Source organism: Myotis daubentonii, chromosome 3, assembly GCF_963259705.1.
Source record: "Myotis daubentonii chromosome 3, mMyoDau2.1, whole genome shotgun sequence".
Classification (NCBI taxonomy): Eukaryota; Metazoa; Chordata; class Mammalia; order Chiroptera; family Vespertilionidae; genus Myotis; species Myotis daubentonii.
The window spans coordinates 144,121,063-144,146,343 of record NC_081842.1 but is presented as its reverse complement, the minus strand read 5'-3'; the positions used below and the strand labels follow the sequence as shown (position 1 = coordinate 144,146,343).

The window sequence follows — 25,281 nt, the reverse complement described above, 5'->3', positions numbered from 1 at the left end:
CCATACATTTGTGCTCCAAGCCTGAAGGCTGAGGCTTTAAGTTTAAGTGAAAATGACTCTTGGGTAATATGGGGAACATTGGCTCCTCACTCCAGAGACAAGCAGAGCAACTGCCCCCCACACACCAAGAAATACAGTTGAACGGGCACAGCAGTCAACAGGATACCTGCCCACTGAACCCACTTTCAGAATCAGCCAACTGAAAAGGCCAGTGTCCTCACCAAAAAATATGGGGACCCATCCACCCAACGTTGGGTGGGGAGGTTTTCTTTCTCTTCTTTTGCCCTTTTGTCATTTTGTCACCATGCGTTCTCCTTATCCCAGTGGCTCTTAACCCGAGTTATACAGTAGAATTATCTGGAAGGTTATAAAAGATACCCAGCCCTTCTAATATGCATCTGGATTTAAGAATCACTCTTGCATCCTCATCTGATTTCAACCTCACTAACTCAGCCTTACACTGTATCGTTTAGACTTTTGATGAGATCTGCCAAGCAAGCTCTTTTATTATCTTTTTTTTTTTTTTGAGAAGTCCAAGAGGCTCTCAAGGGAACATTGGTACATTTTCCATGGTGTGCCGAGAGCCACTAAGTATAGAGACATTATACATGGTATGGGAATTGCAGCTCACTCCCATGGAACCCAGGGCTCGCCAACCACCCCCCCCCCGCCCCCCGCCTTCCTAATGTATGTCACAGACTTGTCCTGAGGGAAGGGGTGGGATAGCGTTTCTCAGGAGGTTCTATCCAATTTCCTAGCAATCTCAACACAGGAAAGAGCTCTCTGCAGTCTGTGGCTGTGATAGAAATGCTTCTCACAGATCTCTTGCCCTAGACAAACAAACATCCCGCTAAGCGGAGCTCAGCACATTCCCTGAACAACTCCAAGAATGGGACTGTATGGCAGTGCCCGTGGAGAGCACTTAGTTATCTTTTATTACAGAAGCTGCATACCATGAGTACCCCTCACTGCCCATCAAACATGCCCACCCACATCACTGCCTGCCTCTCCACTTCTCAGGTAATGAGTATGGCCACGACTCTACAGGCGTTAGATGAGCAGAACATCGGTCAGAGCCAAACCACCAAGTTATCCCACAGTTTGTCCTACATGATAAATACAACTCCTTCTTTTCCAGAAAATCTACTCATTCACAGACTAAAACCAATAACTTGGGGGGGAGAGGGGGGAGGGATAGCAGCCTTACATTTGAACATACAGCAACTTTAATGATAAATTTAATTGTCTAGGCAAAATGGCATTCTCAATTTCTACACTTTTTTTTAAGTTTAAAATTTTAAGTCACTGTGTAGCAACATTAATTCTATCAATAGTGTGTTGTTTTCTGCACATAACACAATATTTGCTTATAATTTGATTTTAGAAGTGGAAAGTCCTAAAAGTGAAGACTCGTGCATGCTAATAGCTGCTGTTTATTGAATGAGTGGTAGGTACCAGGCACTATGCTCAGTGTTTTATTGCATTTAATTCCCTCCACCCGATGGAGGAACTACCAGTGTCTCCACTTACAGATGAGTACGTGACTCTACAATAAATAAAACATTTCCGTAGTCAGCAAAGCCAGAGGAGGCTGAGCTGGGATCTGGACAGAAGTCGAGCTGACTCCAAAGCCCGTAACGATTTCTAGAAACTATCCCAGCAGTTATGTATCTTTTATAAGAGAAAAATGTGCTGAAATACCACTTCTACCACCATTTTCAAATAAGAAGAGAGGGAATCTGAATTCTTACTTGGCTTTTACCCTACGGAAAGTATTTGTGTGGAGTAGTGATGAGTGTGGGGCTTGGAATCTTGTCTCTGATATGAAGTGACAAACTTCTGAATCTCTGAGCACCATGTTCTCGTCCACACAAGAACTCTGACCTTGGAATTGTTGGGGGGACTAAAGGAAACAGCCTATTAGGCTCAGAGCCTGCTAGCTTTCTTCCTTCTCTCACCTCCGATTCACTTGACTAGGGAAAATAGTCCTTATCTATGACAGAGGTCCTCACAGAAAAAAATTACTTAAAACATGATTTGAAAAGTGAAAAGGTATGCTCTAGAGAAGCTCTGTTTCTGGTCATTAACCCTTTGCTGTTTCCTGAGTCCTGAAAGAAATGTGATCACTGAAGTCACACCGAGGACCTCCGATTAGGAAAGTGAACCTTTTTGTTATTTGGAAAGCACATTATCCTGGCCCATCTGTTTTACAACTCCGCAATGTCTGTTTGGCTCGGCTTTATTTTGGTTTTGACTCTTATACTTCCACAAGTCATTATTACACACCTATGAAGTGCTCAGGCCTGTAGGGAATTTTTATTATTATTATTATTAATTATTATTATTATTATTATTATTCTGAAGATCAGATTCCTACCCTTAAGAAAGGTATACTATTTTGGTTGAATTTTCTTGAAAGTAACACATATAAAAATCTGTGGATGAATTGATTAATCAGCACTTGCCAGTGGCTAGGGTTGGGAGGAAGGTGTGACTATTAAAAACGTAGCAGAAAGGAGGTCCTTTAGGGTAAGGAAACAGCTCTGTACCCCGATTGTGATGATTACTTGAATGCACCAGGATGATAAAATTTCACAGAAATACAAACACATGCACACACACACACACACACACCAAAAAAGAATGGGTGTAATAACTGGTAAAAATCCAAAGAAAGTCTCTACTATATCAAGGTCAATTTCCTGGTTTTGATGATCTGCTATGGCAGGGGTGGGGATTGTCCAACCCGTGGGCTATATACAGCCCTCAAAATCATTTGGTCTGGCCCTGCCAAGGCAACCCCAGGGCCAGACTTATCAAAATTCAATAAATCTAGGAGCTTTTTTCATAGCAACATACATTTATATTAAGTGAATTATATTAAGTGAATGATGCTATAAATACCCAAATGGCCCTTGGCAGAGAAAAGGTTTCCAATTCCTGTGCTATGGTTTTGCAAGATTATCTTTCGGGGAAAACTGAGCGAAGGGCACATAGAAACTCTGTACTATTGTTGCAATTTTTTGCGAGTGAAGCTATTTTAAAATAAACTAGCATTTAAAAACAAAAGCATGAGAAAGATCTGTATAAAATTAAATGGGAAGATCTCTAAGATGCATTGTTAAGCTAAAAAAAGGGGGGGGAGTGCACACTGTGTGTAATATGCTACCTTTGGGGTAAAAGCAGGAAGTACAGAATTGCTATCACATTTCCTTGTGCAGCATAAAGAGCCTAGGAAAGGATACATAAGACACTAAGGACGGTGGTTTCCTGTGAGGACTGCACAGGAGGGACTTAGAGATGAACACAAGGATGGAAGGGAGGCTTATATACTTTTGGTTTTGAACCATGTAATTGTGATATTACTTAAACCAAAAAAATAAAAAGACAAAAATAAAAAAATATCGTAACTTAATAAATGATAATATCAATGTAGAAACCTATGTCAAGTTCTTTACTGAACAATTTACATACATTATTTTTAATCCCCAAAAACATATCAAAGTGAATGATCTCTCTTTTTACAGAGACTAAAACCAAGACTTAAGGGAAGTTTTTAAAGCTTTTGGCTAGGCCTATGGTCTTTACACTATAATCAACTCCCTTCCTATTTAAGGTTTGCTGAACTATCATGCTGCTTCTTTTTTAAATTAAATTTATTGGGATAACATTACTTAGTAATATTACACAAGTTTTAAGTGAACAATTCTATGATACATCATCTGTATATTGTATTGTGTGCTCACCATCCAGAGTCTGGTCTCCTTCTGTCACCGTATGTTTGACCACCTTACCTTCTCCATCCTCCTTTCATTCCCCTTCTCCTCTGGTAACCACCCTAATTTGTCTGTTCATTTGTTGCTTTCTGCTTTACATCCCACATCTGAGTGAAATCATATGATTCTTGTCCTTTTCTGCCTACCTATACGGGAAATGCAAATCAAAACCACAAGGAGATACCACCTCACACCTGTTAAAATAACTACTATCAATATGATAAGAAATAAGTGTTGGAGAGATTAGAAGAAAAGGGAACAATCACATACTGCTGGTGCGAATGTAAATTGGTTTAGCCTCTATGAAAAACAGTACGGAGACCCCTCCAAAAATTAAGAACAGAGCTTCCATTATGACCCAGAAATCCCTCTTCTGGGTATCTACAGAAACATTTGAAAACACATATTTGTAAAGATATATGTCCCCCTATTTTCATCGCATCATTATTCACTGTAGCCAAGACGTATTAACAAAGTGTTTTTTAATGGATAACCTGATAAAGATGTGGTACATATACAGTGGGGCCTTGACTTACGAGTTTAATTCATTCCGAGATCAAGCTTGTTAACTCAAATTACTCTGTCAACTCAATGAAAAAAATCGGCCAAAAGATAGCTGGTATCTCAAAAAACTCATTAGTCGGGACACTCGTAAGTCAAGACCCCTCTGTACTATGGAATACTACTTAGCCACAAAAAATGATGAAATGTCACCATTTGCAATAACATGGATGAGCCTTGAGTGTATCGTGCTAAGTGAAATAAGTCAGATGGAAAAGGCTAAGAATCGTATGATTTCACCCATGGTGCTTATCTCAGTGCCCTCATGCATGGCTTTTCCTTTGCCCAAAACCACTCACCTCTCTCACGCTACTTTGTCTGCCAGAAAACTCCTATTCAAGCGTTAAAACTAAGTTCTTGCCCAGTAAAGTTTTCTTCAAACCACTTTCCTCACAGAATAAATATTTCTCTTCTTGGTCTTCTATATTTCATACTTGGTTAAGAATATCTTAAAAGTATATAACTGTCTTTAAATCCCCAGCATCTAGCAAAAAGCCTGGCAACTATAACTGTTGCTCAGCAAATGTTCCTTTAGCTATAGAACACTTCATAAACCTCACCATGAGAAGAATTAAGAGGTCTTCAGAAGAAATAAGACCTGTCATTACAAAGATTCATATTCACTCCACTTGCTAACTACTAAAATGGTAGTCCTATTATTTTTAAACAAAAGTGGCTACAAGTAATTTTGAAAATACCAATTATCTTATATTAAGAGAAATAGCTCAATGATAAGTGGACATAAGAATATATTCCTTACAAACCCTTCAATGCCAAATTTCTGAGTGAGGCTAATTCCTAATACATTTTATAAATTCTTTATGAAATATGAATTCATTAAAAAATAACACCTTTTATTTTAAAATGTATTAAATTTATTACATTTCTCTAAGCATGGTCTTTTTAATTTCCTTTTCTATGAAATGCATTTGCCTTTAAAGGTGAAATGAAGGACACTGTGTTCAGAAGAAAACTTGGTCCTTTGGTGCTGAACTTCTAAACTTCGTGATCATTGACTATGGCATGGGTTTCTAGAGAGACACACAGAACTGACTTTCAACACTCCGTTATTCTCCTCAAAAAGACTCTGTCTTGAAGATGACATTGTCCACGTGGTTCATTAAGTTAAGCCAACAATCAAGTGCCAGGTATGGCAGGGTGGTCAAAGATTCCCAAGTTCAAGTCTTGGCTCTCACAATTCCTGTGTCCTTGATCCAGTTAAGTCCTCTCGTTTTCCACATTTGTAAAATGAGGTTATATTGGTATCAAACACATCGAGATGCTGGGAAGATTGAATAACTTTTGACACATATAAAGAGCTCAAAACAGTGCCTAATATGTGCCAAGGATTGAATACATATTAACTACTAATATATAACTCTGACATATGTTGTATGCCAAATAAATAGCATTAATTCAAGAAGGAACTTGTCTCTGTTTAATTAAACTTAAGATATCTGAAAGAATTATAATCTCAGGGTCATTTTAGAAGATAGAGAAAACTTCAAAAACACTAAAAATGTAAGGATAGAATGTATGTCTTCGGCAGTATGTGCTAGCAATATGAGCTGTTAATCCACTTTCTGAGAGATAAGCCTGACTCTCTAGAGAAGGAGACTCACATCCCAAACCCCAAATTGTCTTTGCTTTGAGGACTGATTGACCAGAAAGTTTAATTTTCCCAGATGATTTGTAGCAACATTTATTTAACAAATATTCCAAAATACAGATCTTGACAATAAAACAGATTTTTTTAAAAAGAAAGTCTATTCCAATGGGGTCTTTACCAGAGAAAGTGGGTCATAATATCTAGTTGGGCATGTTCAAAAGGGTTTTCGTTGCCATTTGTTTAGCTGTCCTCTCATGCTTTGAGGGGACAGACCCTTCATAACCCAGATCCAACATACTAATTACAATTATGCTATATAAAAGGCTTTCCTTGTTATCAACAATATTTAAGTCTCTATAATCAGTATCAAAATCAGCAACTGGGTGTATTAAATAATCAGAAAAACACCTTTTATTTTCAAGCAATTCAAAAATATTGAAGAACTTGAACAGATATTTGTATTCCCATACTCTTACTGGTATTATTCACAATAGCCAAAAAGGAGTATTATTCTGTCTTAAAAAGGAAATTCTGATACATGCTACATGGATGAACCTTGAGAACATTAAGTGAAATAAGCCAGTCACAAAAAGACAAATACTGTATAATTTCATTTATGATATACCTATTGTAGTCAAATTCACCCAAACTGTATCCTCAACATGATTAAAAATGGTGAATTTTGTTATGAATATTTTAATACAATAAAAAAAATATTATTGGGCTCCTGCAATACATAACATAGAAAAAGGAGAAACAGGTAGTAGTTACCAATGGACTTGGCGTGAAGGAACAGTTCAGCTAGAAAATTGAGCAAGAGAGACCCTCAAAAACTATCAACACTCCTTTAATTCTCTTTTTAAAATGGGAGGCTCCTCTTTGTTTTAAAGCAGAGATGGGGGACATTCAGCCCACAGACCGTATAAGGCCCTTGAAATCATTTGGTCTGGCCCTGCCAAGGCATTATGGGTAAAGTAATTAAATGTTTGACCAAATATAGCTAAATTTTTAAGCTGATAATTTTGTATGGCCCACAAATTATGTTATAAATATCCAAATGGCCCTTGGTAGAAAAAAAGTTCCTCACTTCTGCTTTAAAGAGACCTCACTTTAGACTGAAAAAGGTAAAAACAAATCCTCAAAAATAGTTAAAGAGGAAAATATTAAAACTCTACTCATAGTCCAGCTCTCAATCCCAACATTCAAGCTTTGTTTGGTAGCTTGGATATTTTCAGCACAGCAACAGCAAAAATCACAGGAATCAAAGCTACCATCTCAAAATGGAATTTGAGCCATCCATAATCTTTACTGTCAAAGCAATTCCTAATAAATTTCAGTTAGGTTAATCCCATTAAGATTTAACATTGTTATCCTTTTTAAGTGAAAACACATTTAATTAGTTCATAGGAACGAAGAGGCAGTCTGGTTCTGCCACTTCAATATCCGTTTCTCAGACCCTATGGACATGACATGAATATGGATAGGACTATTCGCTTCTGGTATTTCATTTTTCTTTCTTTCTCTTTCCCTCTCCCTGCAGCCCTACTTATTGAAATTTTACAGTACCTTGCTACCAAAGTGCTTGCAAGGCGAGGGTAGCTCTTCAGAAATAAGAAGATCAGTGAATTATTTCCTGTGACTACCAAATCCTTCATGACACACCTTCAGTAACACAGATTCAAACAAGGAGCCTTTCTGTAGTGAGCCCCAAAAAGCCAGTCTGCTACAGCTCTGACCATCTATTTATTTTGAAATACTAAATAAAAGCTACCGGGCCAGCTATCTTCATCCCTAGACATTAGTAGGAATATACATTGTAAATTTGATCTCAGAGTTGAACAGGAATAGAAAATAGAAAATGATTTCATGGGCAGAAAGATGGCTAAGACAGCTGAAAGTCTTGTATTGGTTTTGATAAAGCAGATGCTTTATTATGACAGGTTACATACAAATAGTCATTGTCACAATAAAAAAATAGAAAATAGAAGGTAGAATGATATACAATTGTTAAAGTTGGGGAGTGCTAGAAACTAGGATGACCAGGATCAGCTTATGGGAAGTCTAGCAGGTCTTAAACTCAATTCATTCATCTGCATGAAATGTATCTACTTGGTAGAGTCAACCCCTTGGCATTTATGTCCTCATCTGATGCAGTATGATCTGGAAGGATAAGCACACAACGTTTCAATAAATTTGAATTACTTTTCTGATTCGTCAAAGGTAAGGTATTTTTAATTTCATTCTAATTATAGGTTTTGCAGGAATTAAAAACAGGTGGCACATGAATATTTGGTATTGCTGGCAGCGAGTCTGCATATCAATAGAAAACAAATTTTCTAATCACATAAATCATATATTGTAATCACATGAAAAATAGCTCTTTCAATTTGTCTTAGTGAGAAATATTTTTTTAAAGCTTTAAGAATCAGAAAACCTCAAGCCCAACACCTCAATAACCTGCTATGCAGTGATGAGTCCATAAGAGGTTTGGGAAATACATCAATGTATATTTATTTTCCTAAAAGGCACATTAAATAGTCAACCGTGACCAATCAGGTTTTAAACGTCTGCTGCCAATTAAGAATAAATTCCTGAATTGATTAAATTTTTCCCATTTTGGAAAATGAAATTGGGTCTTTATTTCTGCCACATCTGCCATCAGCAAGGAGAAGGAAAGGGCATGAAATAAAATAAGCACTGGCATCCAGGAAAGCTTACCTCCTCCCCATATTTTTTTATTGGAAAAATAAAATTTGTTTTCCAGTGAGATATTTCATTTTTTAAAAAATCTGTTTCCACTCAAGGCTAGAGTTCTATTTATTTTTAAATGAGGCCCGCGATACCTCCCAAGTGCGACTTAGATTTACATCTGGCTAATCCTCCAAATGCGAGGACCAAGTTCATGCTGTTTATTTCTAATGAGTTCTGTGATTTTTGGATAACACGAGTGAGAGATAGCAAATTAACTACTGCTAGTCAGCAGCAAGCAAGCAAAAGATGTCTTGGGAAGCTAGTGTGAGCAAATCCTACAAGTCAATTTCTAATCACACTTGCCAGAAACTTGGGGGGCGGGGGGAAGGGAGGTGATAAAACCTGCCAAGAAAAACAAGTGGTAGAACTTGTTTCCCTTTCCTTTTTCCATGGAATTTTTCAACACTCAACCAACAAATACAGCTCAATCTTTCCTTTCCATAAGTCGGGACTGCAAGGAAGGCTCTGGTCCCATTGATAGTCTTAGAAAAATTAAAATGCCTCTCACTGCAAAATGTACCCTCAGTCTCTGGAAGTTCCCTTACTGGAGCTGTATCCACTTACATAAAGGGAACTGCAGAGGTGAGGGGGGAGGTCACTTGCAAGCTATAGGCACAAATATATTCCCAGAAGACACGTACAGGGGAGTAGACAAATGGTAGTCAAATCTCCTTACCTAAAGCTGGTCAGCAATATTGCGCAACATGCCTGCACCAGCTGAAAACCAAGCAACAAACAGGTAAAGGAAGAAATGGCAGAAAAAACACTCCCCCATATCCAGTCACTAGTAGCCTGGGAAGCACAGTTCTAAAAGCATTTACTCATGTGCAGGGTAAGATCCAGAGGGTACACTCTTGCAATATATGTCCACCTTTATTTCTCATCTGAATCCCAAACCAAACACAAGTCTTAACTAGTGGTTTTGAACCATGGCTATAGTTAGAATCACCTGGAGAGCCTGTAAGCCATACTAATGCTGGGATCCACCCCTTTCACCACCCCTGCTACTACCCCTCACACACCCCCACACACACCCAACTCAAATGAAACTGGAATCTCTGGGAGTCAGACCAAGTGACCAGTGATTTTTAAAAAGCCACCCAGGCGATTCCACAGTGCAGCCAGGATTGAGAACCCCATTAGAAGCACAGGCATGCCTCACTTGATTGCGCTCTGCTTTATTGCACTTCACAGCTGTTTCTTTTTCCACAAATGGAAGGCAAGAACCTACCCAGCAAAAAGTTTTTGACTCGTTTCATTGTGATACTTGCTTTATTGCTGTGGTCTGGAACCAAACCCACAATATATCTGAGGTGTGTCTGAATGCTCTTTTAAAAAACAAACCAGTTTCTCTAGCAAGTACATTAAATCTCTCATTTCACTCAGTCTGTCCTGTCCCAGAAAGTCCTGGTCCTGACCTCCACCAGCAGCCCACACAGGCTTCCAGATTCAGGAGCAGGCTGAGTGGGAGGCCCTCTGCAGTTAAAGGTGGAGGCACACTTGAGACAGGCCCCACCAGGCAGAGAAAGCCTGACTCCACCTTGGTAATTAAAAGCAAAAACTCCCCTTTTCTTCTCCTCAACACTTCTGACATCAAATGTGTGGGGGTTTTTGACACCAAGCAATTTTCCAATTCAATTCTGACACTCACTGTCCAAAGCCAGTACAGACTCCACTGGATAAGGGCTCAGTCCTACGGGATTGCTCCCCACTTCAAATGCCAACTGCAGCCCCACTGGCTAGCTCAGTTGGTTGAGCATCATCCCGTGCACTGAAGGGTTGCCGGTTGGATTCCGGGTTGGGCACATGCTGCTCTGGGAGTGTGCAGAAGGCAGATCGATGTTTCTCTCTCACATCAATGCCTCTCTCTCTCTCTCTCTCTCTCTCTCTCTCTCTCTTTCTCTTTCTCTCTCTCTCTAAGCATGTCCTTGGGTGAGGATCAAAATATATATATACACACAAATGCCAACTGGAAGTCCAGATGGTCTTCCTGAACCTCCGACCAACCAGCTGTACTAAATCAAGGATTTCCACAACCCCTCCCTCTAGTTCTATAATCTACTAGAACAGCTCTCAGAATTCAGGAAAACAATTTACTTACCAGACTACTGGCTTATTATAAAGGATAGAACTCAGGAACAGCCAAATGGAGGAGATGCCCAGGGCAAGGCGTGTGGAGCCTCCACGCTCTCTCCAGGAACACCAACCTCCCGTTCAACCCGGAAGCTCTCCAAACTGCTTCTTACAGGGTTTTTATGGTGGCTCATTAAGTGGGCATAATTGATTAAAGCACTGGCCACTGAGGATTAACTCAGACTCCAGCTCCTCTACCCTCCCTGGAAGTCAGGGCTGAAAAGTTTCAATCCTCTAATCACAGGGTTGGTTCCCATGGCAACTAGACCTCATATTTGGGGGCTTCCAAAAGTCAACCTATTCACATAAACTCAGGTGTGGTTGAAAGGGGCTTATTGTAATTAACAAAAGATGGTCTTCGCACCTTTATCACTACAGAGCTGTGTCAGGAGCTAGGGACAATAACCAAATATTACAACAAAAGGTACTCCTATTGCTCTAAGAAATTATAAGGGTTTTAGGGACTCTAGCCGGGAGCCAGGGACAAAGACCAAAATATATATTTCGTAGTATGTCATAGTAATCCAGGTGTTAAGTATTTTGAGTGTCTCGGGATTATGTGGTTGTGTTTAACACAAAGACAAGTGTAAAATAGGGTGTGTAGTGAGCATACATTTTGGTTTTCTTTAGGCCAGTGGCTCCTTAACCCTACTGTGCATTAGAATCACCTGGAGGGCTTGTTAAACCACCCCCCAGAATCTCTGATTCAGTCCATCTGGGAGAGGGTCCGACTATCTGCATTTCTAACAAGTTTCCTGATAATGCAGATGCTACTGATCTCATGACCACACCTTGGCAATCAGTGCTCTGGACCAGTGGTCAGCAAACTGCAGCTCTCGAGCCACATGTGGCTCTTTGGTCCCTTGAGTGTGGCCACAAAGTTTCAATCGCATTGTACGTGCGCGCCCGCACGTGGTATTTTGTGGAAGAGCCACACTCAAGGGGCCGCAGTTTTCCAACCACTGCTCTAGACTGAACTGCTGGCATCTTCAAACATTGGAAATACCAAATGGAGATTTGTTTTCTTTTCCCCAAATTTGATTGAGATGTGATTAGCATACACACTGTATAAGCTTGAAGCGTACCACATAATAATTTGACTTACATACTGTATATTGCAAAACGATTACCACAGTAAGTTAATATCCATCATCCCATATAGGTACAAAAAGGAAGACAAAGAGGAAAACAATGTGGTTTTTCTTTTCCTTGTGATGAGAACTCTTGGGATCTACTCTCTTCACAACATTCAAGTATACCTTAGAGCAGTGCTAACTATAGTCATCATGTTGTCCATTACATCCCTAAGAGATCTGTCTCTACAAATGGGAGTACTGAACACAAACTGGGTATTTGATTTGAAGGCATTATAGTTAACTATTGTTTTAGATGTGGACATAGTATTATCTTCAAAAAACAAGGAGCCTTACCTTTAAGAGATAAACATTGAAAAAAAAATTTAACAGGACAGATAGAATTGACATGTGTCATAAACCCAGCCTCCCTCCAGGGAGGCAAGGAGAGAAGAACCGGGGGGAACGGTGACCAGTAGGGTCTTTGGAGAAGCCCAGGAAAGAACAACCACCAGGCTGTACCCACAAAGGGAATCCGTGTGAATCTCCATCCAGAAAGTTTCTTACCTGAACATGCTGGGTGTCAATGCTTCTGTAGGCTCCTGAGAGTGCTAGGAGAGAAGAGGAAAGTGAGTCAAAAGTTGTAAGAGTGTACAGAAGGACACAGTAGAGTACGGTTTCAGTACACATCTCCGTCTACCTACAGGCAGTTTTGGAAAATTGTTTGCTTATTAAAGACTGGCCTGGAACTTCACGGCTCTGGAGCCAGATGAGGGACTCACTACAGAACGGTGAGCCGTCCTCTGACCTGGAGAAAACTGGAAGCATCTAGAGATGCAAGGTTTCAGCACCAGCGCTGCCACTCTTAGTCTAAGGCACTGCAAGCTTGTCATTCTCCCTTTCTGGGTCTAGACTTCATTCTCTGGGATGTGAAGTGTTCTAGATATTCTCCATAGTGACTCCCAAAGCTAAGAAGATAGAATGACATTTGGAAAAACACTGGCTCTAGGATGTAATCAGAAGAAAAGAAAGGGAACTAACACAAATTTATATGCCAGAGCCTAGTTATTTCTGTAGCTTATTTTACGTAACCTCTAAAACAGATTGTATAAAGTTCATCGCAATAGCAACAGAAGGCTATGGACAAAGAGACTGTGGCTGACACTGTGCAGTAACTTGCCCAAGGTCACAGAACTAGCTGCAGCAGAGCCACAGATCAAAGCCGGAATCTAAGGAAGCTAAGGAAGAAATAAGCCCCGCCCACTGCACCAGGGCAATTTATATATACAGCTGGTACAGTCACATTAAAGCTGTGGTGAACTTTGACTCCAAGATCTTAACAAGGATTAAGTTTGTTTTCTGTGTCCAGGCTTATCTTTTTTAAAAATTCTGATATTTTGTGAGCATGTATAGGGTATCCAAAAAAAAAAAAAGTACGCACATTTAGCAGCTGATAGCTCAATTGATGTTTCTTTTCACATTTAACCCACTGGAATTAATAATTATTCAAAGGGTGTACACATTTTTGGGGACACCCTGTATTTGATTATAAAATAACTGCCCAATAGAATACCCAGCAAAGTTAGCTTATAATGGTTCAACCTTTTTATTAAAAATATTCATATTTGCCTCTCTATAGAATTTTGGGGGGAAAAAGTTGATAACAACAGGTTATGTCTGCATACAAGGATAAAGCTTAGAGGTTTTGCTCTCTCTTAAAATCTGTAGAGGCTAAACCCCCAAATGCTCATTTTCTAAGCACCTGGTTCCAAAGTTCTTGGCAAGTCATGAAAGATTCACCATCTTCACACAGAGGCCATTTCTTTCTCTAAGGAGAAATCTGTGCCAAGACCCAGCACTAGACCACATTCCTGTTAGGCCGAGCCAGAGGCACAGCCTCCGTGGATGAGCACATTGCATCAAGCCACTGTCTGGCTCACAGGGGCTCAAGGTCATCTTTCTCTCATATAGGAATTCACATAATTGGCTGCGCACATTCATCCCGTGAATCAGGTGACAAGACAGCCTATTAGATAGATCAGTCCTCTGATCCGGGACACAGCTGCTCTGCTCCCTCCAGGCTCCAAATAAGTCAGCACTATCAACCTCCCCCATTAAGTACGATTAATTGTATGAAATGGAGAAAATGAGCGTGGGTAAATAAAATGGCTGACACACTTCGCACGGCAGAAAACACCGACCGTGCACACTGCGCCAGCTGACTCCCAGGTGCAGATGAGGGCGCTCTGGGAAGCCTGCATTAAATGGTAGCCTCCATTCAGCCAGCCCTACCCCCAACCCAAACTTTTCTCCCGCATCCCACACCGCAGCAGGAGGGCCTCCCTAATTGGAATGTGCTGAGCAGAGGCCTGGAACATGTTTCTGGGCAGCACATACCTCAGAGCATCCTGGATATCTCTCTCTCTCTCTCTCTCTCTCTCTCTCTCTCTCTCTCTCTCACACACACACACACACACCACTCAGATTTCTTAGCTCTTAAAAAATCTAGTGTACAATCAGAAATGTGGTTTTAGAAGTTAAAGTACATGTTCCTGCAATGGTTTAAAAAACAACCCAGGTGGAGATTGCTTTTATAACACATTTCCCCTTAAGACCGGCGGTAATGACCAGACAACGAAATGACAAAGGTGCCTGGTGAAGGAATCACATTAGCTCGCGGTTCTAAAGGAAGATGGTCGCTCTGAATTTCCCTTTATACACAGCAACTTCAAAAAAAAAAACCTATTTTTTTAGTACATCTTTTTGTAGAGAAGCCTGCGTGACTTTGAAGCCTCGACACAAAACAAACAAGAGTCTTTACAAGTCCTGTCTGACCACCCAGCGAGAATCAAATAGTATTTTTTTTTCTCCAGTAGGCCACCCCAGGATACCACGAATAAAAAGGAAAATGAGGAATTCATCATGTAACTGGGATGTATTTTTCTAGTGTAGCCACTACCCTGCTTTAATCTAAATATTATGGTATATTATTCACTAGCAAGGCCAAAGGAGAACGAATTATTTGTTTATTGAGCAGAACTTTTGAAATAGCAGAAAACTGGTGAAAATCAAGGGATCAGTGGAGAAAAGGAGGAGTAGGAACTTCCTTCTCAACGTCCCAAGGCCTGAGCAGGGGATTCTAAAGTGCTGATGCTCAGGACGGTGGAGCCAGGGCTCGGTGCTCTTTAGTGCAAACGCCGGGATGGACCTCCCCCAGGCTTAGACCGCAGGAGACATTGGGGAGGCGTTTGCTCAGCATCACAGTTAAGCGCTGAGTTCCGTGAAAGTCTTCTTACAGCCATAAACATCCTGAAATGTATCCCTCTAATCATGCCCCGTCTCTGCACAAAATCTCCACGTGGGCCTAATAAAGACCAGATCCTGTGGAGCCAGTCTCTGGGAGCCTCTCCTTCAAACCCCAGGCTGCCTTCCCAGGCTCAGTTCCTGCTATTACCATGGGGCACAGTGCTCCAGGGCCCCTGACACCCCTGGGGCAGGCACTTCCCCCTGGCCCCGCCAGTGCGGAAGGGCTTTTATTCACCTGAGATGCCCCACGTCTTCATCTCTTTACCGACTCAACCTTCAAGAGGTAAGGATGAAATGGGATTAACAGACCTCCTCCTGAATCACAGCTCTGCCGAACAACAGTTGGGGACTTTGGACATTCCCTGCCTCAGTTTCTTCATCTGCTGAATGGAGATAATTAAGCCTATCTCACTGTTGTGAACTTTAAATGAGGCAAAGAGGATAATCAACTGATTCTCATCAACTTAATGTGTCACTTCCCTCCACTCAAATGAAATGCCGCCTTCCCCCAACCCCGAAGCCTTCCTTCCTTAACACTGCAGCTAAAAAGATCTGCCCCTTCTCTAAATTCCCCTCCCCGGTTCACTGCAGTGTGTCTAGTTCCTGGTCACTCCCTAGCTGCATTATTGCTGGCCCTCCAGTTATCAGCACACCTACCAGACTGTGTGCCTTCTGGAGGCAGGACTCGGGTTTCATTCATGTGGGTATTCTTCCCAATGTCTTACACACAATCAAACTGTAAGAATCTCAGAAATCTAGCATTAACATGACCCTTTATATAACCTAGACAAAACCCATTATTCTATAGATAAGAAAACTGCATCCCTGTGAGACGAATGACCACACTGCTGGTAATAGAACCTCTTCCTACCTGACAAACATGAATTGGTGGATGGATGGACGACAGATGGACAAATGGACATACGGACAGACCAGCCAGCAATGAGCTACAGAATCCAAGATACTGTCAGCAATTCAAACTCTGACCCACCCCATATTGGCCACCTCACCATTCATGCTTTCTTCATCAACTGTAATTTTTCTTAATACCATGTCTTTAAAATCCATGATGAAATCCAGATCAAGGAAATTCACCATGCAAAAGGATTTGTAATAATATGCTTCTTCAACAACAGGAGCTCTTAACTTAAAATGTAATTTTAAAATAAAATATTCAAAACTTCCAAATAAACAGCAGCTCACCTTCACCTTGTATAGCTCATTCATGCCCCAACTTTTACTAAAAGCCAATACCATGTGCCAGTCACCCTGTGCCCACAGGAAGCTCACAGACAGACCATCCCTGTGAAGAGCTCACAGTTCCATGTCACTCACTTATTCTTCTCCTCCATTCTGTCGCCTCCATCTGCCCCACCGTTTATTCAGTAATGTGCTGTACCAACATGATAAACCCTATCACAGACATGAAGAGGGAACTATGGGAAGGCAGATTGCAAAGCACTTGGCAAACACTTCGGTCTGAAGGTTTTGGATACAGGAACCCATTTCCCTTCGCTCTAAGGTTCAGGAGGTGTTGCAATCCTCTCAGAGGGCAGGTAGCTCCAAAGACTTGGGACATGCGAAGAACTTCCAGGATGCCTCCCTACAGAGCCGCACGAGTGCCAGGAAATGGCCTCTAGTGTTGCTACATGTTCAAAAATGCCCACCTCTCTCCAGACCTCTTAGAACTTTGAAACTGACTGGAAATGTGATGTGCATAGCACACCACATAGAAAATGACGGTGTGGGACTGTTGGGACTGGAGATAAAATGTGAAAGCAAGTTCACAGCCGTTGAAGACAACACACAAAACAAACTGCCATAGCATTGTGCCAGGCATTGTCCTCGTCCTGGCCAGCTTCCAGGGCACGCCCGGGGCATCTGGGGTAATTCAGGGAGGGCTGCCCTGTGGTACGGATCTGTCTGGGATGACTATGAGGATGGTTCAAATGTCACTTCCTCAGAAGTGGCCTCTGACATCCCGTCTAAAACAGTACTTCTGGCAGCATCTCTATCACCACACTCTGCTTTATTTCTCTATAGCAATTACGATGACCATACATTAAATTATATCCCTTTTTTCATCATTGCCAGTCTCTCCTCCCAAAACATAAGCTTCCTGAGGGCAGTGGCTGTTTTCTTCACGTCTCTATCCCCAATACCTACAACTGTACCTGACACATAGTAGGTGATCATGAATATCGATCGATGAGTAACTGAGACCCACTTCCCAGATAGAAACGGATGACTGGAGACACGGTGTCATTAACAATGGTTCCTCTTCTCCGATACAACAGCATTGGGTATAAAGTTACACCCAGTGTGAGCCTGGCCTCTCTCTACTAAAACCAGAGGTAACTTGGGAAGAAACCCGGAGAATGAAAGAGGTGCTTCTAATACTTACCCTGGGACAGCAGGTGTGCAATGCTGGTGTCCTGGGCAAGCTGGAGTGTCGAGTCACTTTAATCCTGAAGCAAAACCAAATTGGAAGGGGGACACCATTGACTAGAGTCACTGGGCCACTGCAGATGCAAAGGGCACGGCCTGTTGCTGGGAACCAATGGGCTAGAACTGAAGGATGCCCTCCTGCCTACGCCAGCAAGCAAGCTGCCAGGGGTGACATTTTCTATCTGTGGCCACCGGGGCCCCACAGCCATGCACAGTGTAGGACAAAGCCAAAAATGTCCTAAGAAAGACTACACTGGGGACAGAGGCAAAAATCAGGTTGGAGGCCTTCACTTTAGCCAAAAGTGTGCTCCTTGATCAACATACGAAGTAAAAAGCCCTCACGGAACAGAGCTCTATGAAGCAAATGGGGAAAAAAGAACATTTTTAAAATAGGAATGTCTAAAATCACAGTCATTTTTGCGTGTGAAATACTTTGTGTATCTTTCCTTCCTGTTATTAAATCCTCTTTTCTGCAAAAACTAGAACCAGCAATATACATGCTTTTCAATTCTAAATTAATTTAACTTTTTACAAGTACATTTGTGCAGAGTAGAAGTTCAGTTCAGTTGCAATATACTTTCTGAGAGAAGTTCTTTATTTTTCTTGCTAATTCAAGAATGATTCAACAATATAACAACTGCATACTAGATTCTATTCTCTATCTTTTTTCAAAATGAAAATTTTTCTCAACAAAAATGCTTTTGAATGAATACATTTTTAACAATAATAATGAACTGTGATACTTCTAGAGTTCCTATTCATCCTATAGACAGGGTGGTCTGTTTTCGTGCTTCCCCATCGTATGCGTGGCAAAAGGCAATATGCACATTAGAAAGAGTCGGATTCTCTGTAGATAGCAAGCCTCACCTTCCGCACACCTGAGAAGGCTGATATGAAGTACTCCCACCTGGCCTGAAATGGTCTCCAGCTATGGGAAGGCTAAGAGTGAGATCTTTACAGTACAGCCTAGAGGAGAAACACGCACGAAAGAAGTAGTTGAGGAAAAAGGAAAGGGAGGGATGGAAAAAAGGAGATGGAAAGGGACCGAAACAAAAGCCTAAGCAGGGTAGGCAGACAGCAAAGCCAAGATAGAATTCAGCCACAAAACACCCTTTTCGCCGAAACCGGTTTGGCTCAGTGGATAGAGCGTCGGCCTGCGGACTAAAAGGTCCCAGGTTCGATTCCAGTCAAGGGCATGTACCTGGGTTGCGGGCACATCCCCAGTAGGAGATGTGCAGGAGGCAGCTGATCGATGTTTCTCTCTCATCGATGTTTCTAGTTCTCTAGCTCTCTATCTCTCTCCCTTCCTCTCTGTAAAAATCAATAAAATATATTTTAAAAAAAAAAAAAAAACACCCTTTGCACGTTAGTCACAGCGGACATCAGACACCTTCCAGCCAGGAGCCAGTTTCCCAGCAGGGGGCCAGGACACTTCCGGAAGATCATTGGAGCCATTTCCTTTTTCTTAAAGAACAGCAGCAGCATCTGCCAAAATATGTCCTTGACCTGCCCATCTATCTTTTTCTTCCTCCATATGAACTCTCCCTCCATCTAGCAGGGTGAACAAGCCCCTCTGTTCCTCACGCTACCCCGTTTCAACCATCATCATCAAAGACTGTATGAGGGCTTGCCCACCCGTGGCCCCATGCTCCCCACTATACAAACAGAAGTTAACTGACACAGTCTCATCTTGGAAGGACTTCCCAAAGAGATTACCATTTGGTTTTATAAATTTTACCACCAGAAACACTCGAGGTACATGTCCTAGTAACAGCAGGCCTGTGGCTCTGGGTACACATTTTTAAGTCCCTGTAAATCCAAGTGAGTTCTCTCTCACTCAGGCACTGTCTGTCAGTGCAAGCATGAAATAGATTCCTAAACCATGAAACCAAATTTTCTTGAGGAATGCCCTCCTTTCTTCTTGGTCCAAGGCATCGGAGTTGCTTTTGCAGTCCTGAAAAAGCACAGCCTTCCTCAGGACACAGCCAACCAGAGCTCAATAAATATCCGAACCATGTCTGACTCACATTAAGTAATTATGTCCCAGGGTAATTATGCCAGACACATCACTTCACGCAGGGAGATGTTCAGGTGCAAAAAATACTAAATGGAAAACAGAAAGGGGCCCTATGGTTTCTGCTTTTCAAGGGCAGCAGAAGCCTTCCTTTCAGGAAATGCATATGTTCAAAGTTCATTTTTCTTCAACACATTTCTATTCCCAGGTTTTAAAATGCCGTGAGCTCGGAATTATCTTAGTCTAGAAAATAAAATTTTCTGGGATTTTTCTTGTGGGGAAGTTCAAATGATAGCAGCACATTTGATATGTTCGGTTTTCCTGAAGATCTGAAGGACTTTCAGAATAATGCATTTTTTTCCCTCTACAAAGGCCATCTGCAAAGCTTAGTCTGCTGAAAAGAATCATTCTGACAGTCTTAATGTATTCTTTTCAGGAAAGCCCTGTTCAGAGAATTCCGCAGAAAAAAACACATCAGTACCCCAGGACAGCAGCAATGTGAATCATTACAGCTTCTTGTAAATAAATGAGGACAAAGTATTTTCAATATAGTCTAGATATTAGATTGAGGGGGGCATGGGAGTGATAATCTTGAATATTATATATTTTTTCACTTTCCCTTGATGGATCAAGATTAAAACAAATATTTGAAAGATCTGCCAGTGTTTCAAAGGACATCTCACAGGCAAGGCACTTTCAGAATCCTGCTGGAAGACAAAAATACCCCTAAAGTCGGAAATACAACAGTAGGTCATCACTGTTAACTGAGAACAATAACCACAATAAAAAATAATGACCGTATGATACTAATATACCCACGTACCTTCCATCCAGGACTCAGAAAGTTTTACAAACATTCTCTCTTGCTGAGATGACACAACTAGGAAATTCAAATATGAGGAATTTTAATGACTTGTCTGGGTCACTGGTCAGCTGGAGTGTTAGACCAAAATGCAAATACTTTATAGTGGTCTACTGATCTAAAAGAGTAATCACAAAACTTGTAATTGTGAATTTAGAGGATCCTACTTCAGGACTATTTCCATATTAGTCCTTCCATTAAATTCTGATTTTTCCCCTTTTTCTGTTTCCATCCCCCCCACCGCACCACAGGTATGGTGTAAGAACACTGGGGAAAGTTAATCTCACTGCCTGGAACCTATACTATCTACTATCTATCTATCTATCTATCTATCTATCTATCTATCATTTATCTATCATCTATCTACCTATTATCTATTTATCTATCCTCTATCACTGTCTCCTGTATCTGTCCAGCACAGGAAAAAAAGCAAACTTCCTCAAACACTGATTCTATCATATTCTGCCCCTGGACAGGAAGCAAGATTGTTCCCATTGCTATCAGAATATTTAAATTTCTCATCATCCACCTCATGTTTTGGTCATTTCTCAGCACACACAACACAAAGACATCGGTCCCCGAATGTGCTGTCCCTGCTGTAGTTAATCTGCCTAGAAAGCCACTGTATTTTTTCTTGCCTGAGTGATGGAGAGACTAAATTGAAAAGAACCTTGGAGCCCACTTAGCCCAACCCTGCCACTCTCCCCACACCGCCGGCATTATAGACACCCCACTTCTCCTTCACACTTGCAGGGATGAGGAACTCACCACTCGGAAAAAGAGCGCTCTGTCAGACATTTCAATTATGAGACAAGGCTTATTTGAATTCTGAATTCTTAGTCTTGTATGCCTATTGGTCTGGTCCATCCACCCAACAGGTCCAGGACTGCACCCTAGATTGATCTGTAACAAATCAACTTCTTCTGTAACAAAATGGCCCTTAATCTTCTTGGCTCCAAACACAGTTGCTGCTGCCCTTCAACTATTCCTCACGGGACTCGTTTTGAGACCCTTCACCATCCAATAAAACCCTCTAATTTGGTGCTGCCTAACTGCTACTCATATCATGTGCAAGGAGAAAATGGTTGTATCTGTACAGCATCTGGGGAAAATAAGACACAGGTTTTGGACAGCAGGCTCAAGCCCCTGCCAAGGTTGTAGGGATGGATAGAAAGCGTTTTGCTAATTTTTTAAGTTACTCTTAAAATCTGGCACCCAAAATTGAACATATTCTCCGCAGACCACCTAACGTCCTATTTATATCATCAAACTGTTCCCCAATAACTAAAGCCAAGACTCACTTTTCCTCTAGCTGATTACTAAGTGGGTAATATCTGCTTGAACTGAACTTGGGATTTGACATCATGACATTTGATTATATTTACTTTAGGGTTTTCCTAAATTGAGCATCTTATTTCATGTGTGTCAGATTCACTTTCTCAACATGACCACATAAGGGGCTGTATACAATCACCATCGTCATTATGCCTACAAGTACACAGGGCTGGCCTGGGCACATATAGTAGGGCCTCCTTTAGGTATTTGCAAAACTGATTATGCAGCCTCTGGACCGGAAAGCCATTGCTTAGAGGCCATGGTCTGGTTCAAAAGATATAAACCTCACCTGAAGAGGAAGTTTATCATTCTGCCTGTTTATTCAGGCAGAATCTAAACAATGACACAGACTTGCAGACTGGAAAACTTAGTACAAATAAATGCTTCCAGACAGGTCCAGATTGGGAAGGAGGGCCGCGGATTCCTTATCCTATCTGTGTTATTAGGCCCAGACACTCGTCACTCAAGTTGTAAACACTATTAAATGACACGGCATAGTTTTATTTAAAGCTATGTTTGCTTTCAGATTAGACTTTAACATTTAATAAATTTCCCACCAGAGTAGGGGAAGAGTGGAGAGCATTTTGATTTGAGCTTTACTTCAAGTATGAAACTCAAGCTGTGCTAGTTAAAACAGGCTCTAGTTATAACGCAGCCACATAGTAAGGTCAAGACTCTTGGATTCCCCTAATTCTCTTCCTCTAGGGCTAAAATGCCTGGGAATTCAGTTAATTTACATATTCTTCCTTACCCACAAAGCTGAGTCCCAAGGTCCTAGCCAAACTCCCCACTCACTCCTCTGGACTCAAGCCCACGCAGCCCCATACCACCCAGCCCAGAATTCACCTTGGAGAGAGCGAACCTTAAGGTAACCATCCTGCCCCAGAAGCAGAGGCAGGGCCTCCCTTTCCTGCACGTGAGACCTCACTCTTTTCCTCCCCTCTCCCACCTGGCGGTGCAAGCCTGTGGATGTGAAACTCCGATAGATTAATGAGAAGTCAGCACTGGTCCCTCTGGACGCGATCCATTTTTAAGTGAGCTATGAGAACTTGGACAGTTTACAGATCCTGGGAGAGTGAAATATGAGGAGAGAAAGGGAAGCTTGACACATGCAGAGAGACTGATCTCTGGGGCTGAGGAGAAGCGAAGAGAAGAGAAATATTGAGACAGGATGCATAATACAAACCGAATTGACTGATCGTGCCACTGAAGAAGAAAGGCTGGCTTCTCCATTGAAGTTGGAAAGCTGAGTAGTTAATGTAAACTTATAATTTCATGCAAAGAAAAAAAAAAAAATCTCATGGCTAAGGGCAGATGAAGGACTTTAGTGCTGCCCTTGAATTCATCTTGACGTTCGTTCCCTCACCTTGTCCTGCCTATGCACGGGTGTTAGGATAAGAGGAAAAGGGAATTTTACATGGAAGGTAAAAGATGAGATTGAAAACAGTTATACTGTGAAGCAGACCAAGTTTGCCCTTCCTGCCTTTGTGAATCCCAAGCAGGAAAAAAGTGGTAATTCTGGGATGACCTGGGGGTAAGGGCAGAAGAGGCCTGAGACAAATCTTTAAAGCAGATCTTCAGGGGGAAATTAAATCCCAACTCTGATTCTATCTCTAAAAACAGAATTCCTACACAAACCTCTTCTGTTCCCTAGAAGCCAACATTATCCTCAAGTGCCACCAAACCATGAGTTTGGCCAGTACTGAAGGGTCTACTAATTTTAATTCCATAGTGGTGCCTTTAAAAGTCAGAGGGTAGATACCCAGCTGGTGTGGCTCAGTGGTTGAGCTTGGACCTATGAACCAGGAGGTCAGAGTTCAATTCCCTGATGGCACATGCCCAGTATGCAGGCTGGATGGGAGGGAAGGGCAGGGCGTGCGTGCAGGAGGCAGCTAGTCAATGATTTTCTCTCATCATTGATGTTTCTATCTCTCTCTCCCTTCTCTCTTCCTCTCTCTGAAATCACTAAACACATATTTTTTAAAATGTCAAAATGGTAGAGGGTGTGGAGACAACAAAATTGTTTAGTCCACATTAATATAAGCATTAAGCAACCGGTCAACAAAAATCTCCATTCTGTCTACATTAATATCTGTTTTTTTAAAATCAGTAAATAACATAATTTGAAAGAAATGAAAATAATGTCAGGTTAACACAGAGCGAACCACTGATTTCTTAAAAACATCAGAATTTACTAAATAAAGGCAGTTCCTCTTCATGAGTAAGGAATAAAGAATAAAAAAGAAGAAATCAAAATTATATTAACACTGAAATCTCTCACAGGACCATGACCACGGGTACTGAGAATCTAAAATAGTAATAAAAACAGTTCATGACTCACAGTACTTATGCTGCATCTCTTTCAAATTAACTGATTCTGTAACTGGTTGCATCACCACTGAAATGCAAATGGCTCAGGAAGATAAATGGACCTTGTGTGAACTGAACCAAAATGGTGAGGCAAAGTTCTTTTGAAACAGTGGGCAGGTGGTATAAGTGCTATATGATAACCCTAAGAGAAATGTCTTCAAGCAGGCCACCTTAGTATGAACTGCTGTCAGTACAGGGATTTTCTGAGAGCGCATAATTCTCAAATTGTCTCCACTCTCTACCAGGACTGAGATTAGCTCCCTCTCCTTGCCTTTCCACAACCTGTTTTTACTGATTATTGTCTACGGGGCCTGGTTTATAATTTTTTATTGTTTTCTACCGACATCCTCCTTCATGCGTATATCTTGGTGGGGATATCACTTTACATTTAGAAATAAAGCAATCTTTTCTAAATTACTTAGCTACACATCCATGGAAATATCTCCGCTGAGGTAAGCACTTTATAGTTTTCTCAAGTTCCACTATTTAAAAGAAATTAAATTTTTATCTTCTCACTGACCCACTTTAATTTTTTTAAGGCACGGGAGTTGTGCTGTATAGGGTTGCACTGTGCTGTCTAATGATGTCAAACAAAATAAGGCCAAGTGCATTTCAGACAAAAGTATCAGACTTCACCTGTGTTTTAAACAAAACAAAAAAACAACAAAAAAAACCCTCTCCCACTAAAATAATTCAAAAGGTAAGATTAGTTCTGTATATCTCCAAAAGGCTGTATTTCTCAAATCACAAAAGTGACTCTGGTAAATTCCTAAACAGATGACATACACCACATTTCCTTCTCGGCAAGGCCTGCATTGGATTTCCCAATAAATCCATTTTGTTAAAACACTTCTCATTCATTTCAACTTTGGGGCTGAAAATAAAGATAAGATATATTGCTCTTTATTACATGAAAAAAACAATCTTCAAATCACTTTTACATAATGATGTTTACATAGATTCGAATAAATGAATTTGAAATTTCTGGTTCACTTAGGTAAAATAAAGTAAATCAAAATCATCAGGTTCAGGCCGACCAAGTC

General features: G+C 41.1%; 1 long non-coding RNA gene across 3 annotated transcripts in view; it reads right to left on the bottom strand.

Moving 5' to 3' along the window:
• Positions 1 to 25,281, bottom strand: part of LOC132230772 (uncharacterized) — a 392,295-nt gene that overhangs the window by 285,359 nt on the left and 81,655 nt on the right. For all 3 annotated transcript variants that reach the window (XR_009451933.1, XR_009451931.1, XR_009451932.1), the window contains exon 3: positions 12,471 to 12,514. This is a non-coding gene — a long non-coding RNA (uncharacterized LOC132230772). The remainder of the gene's footprint in view (positions 1 to 12,470; positions 12,515 to 25,281) is intronic.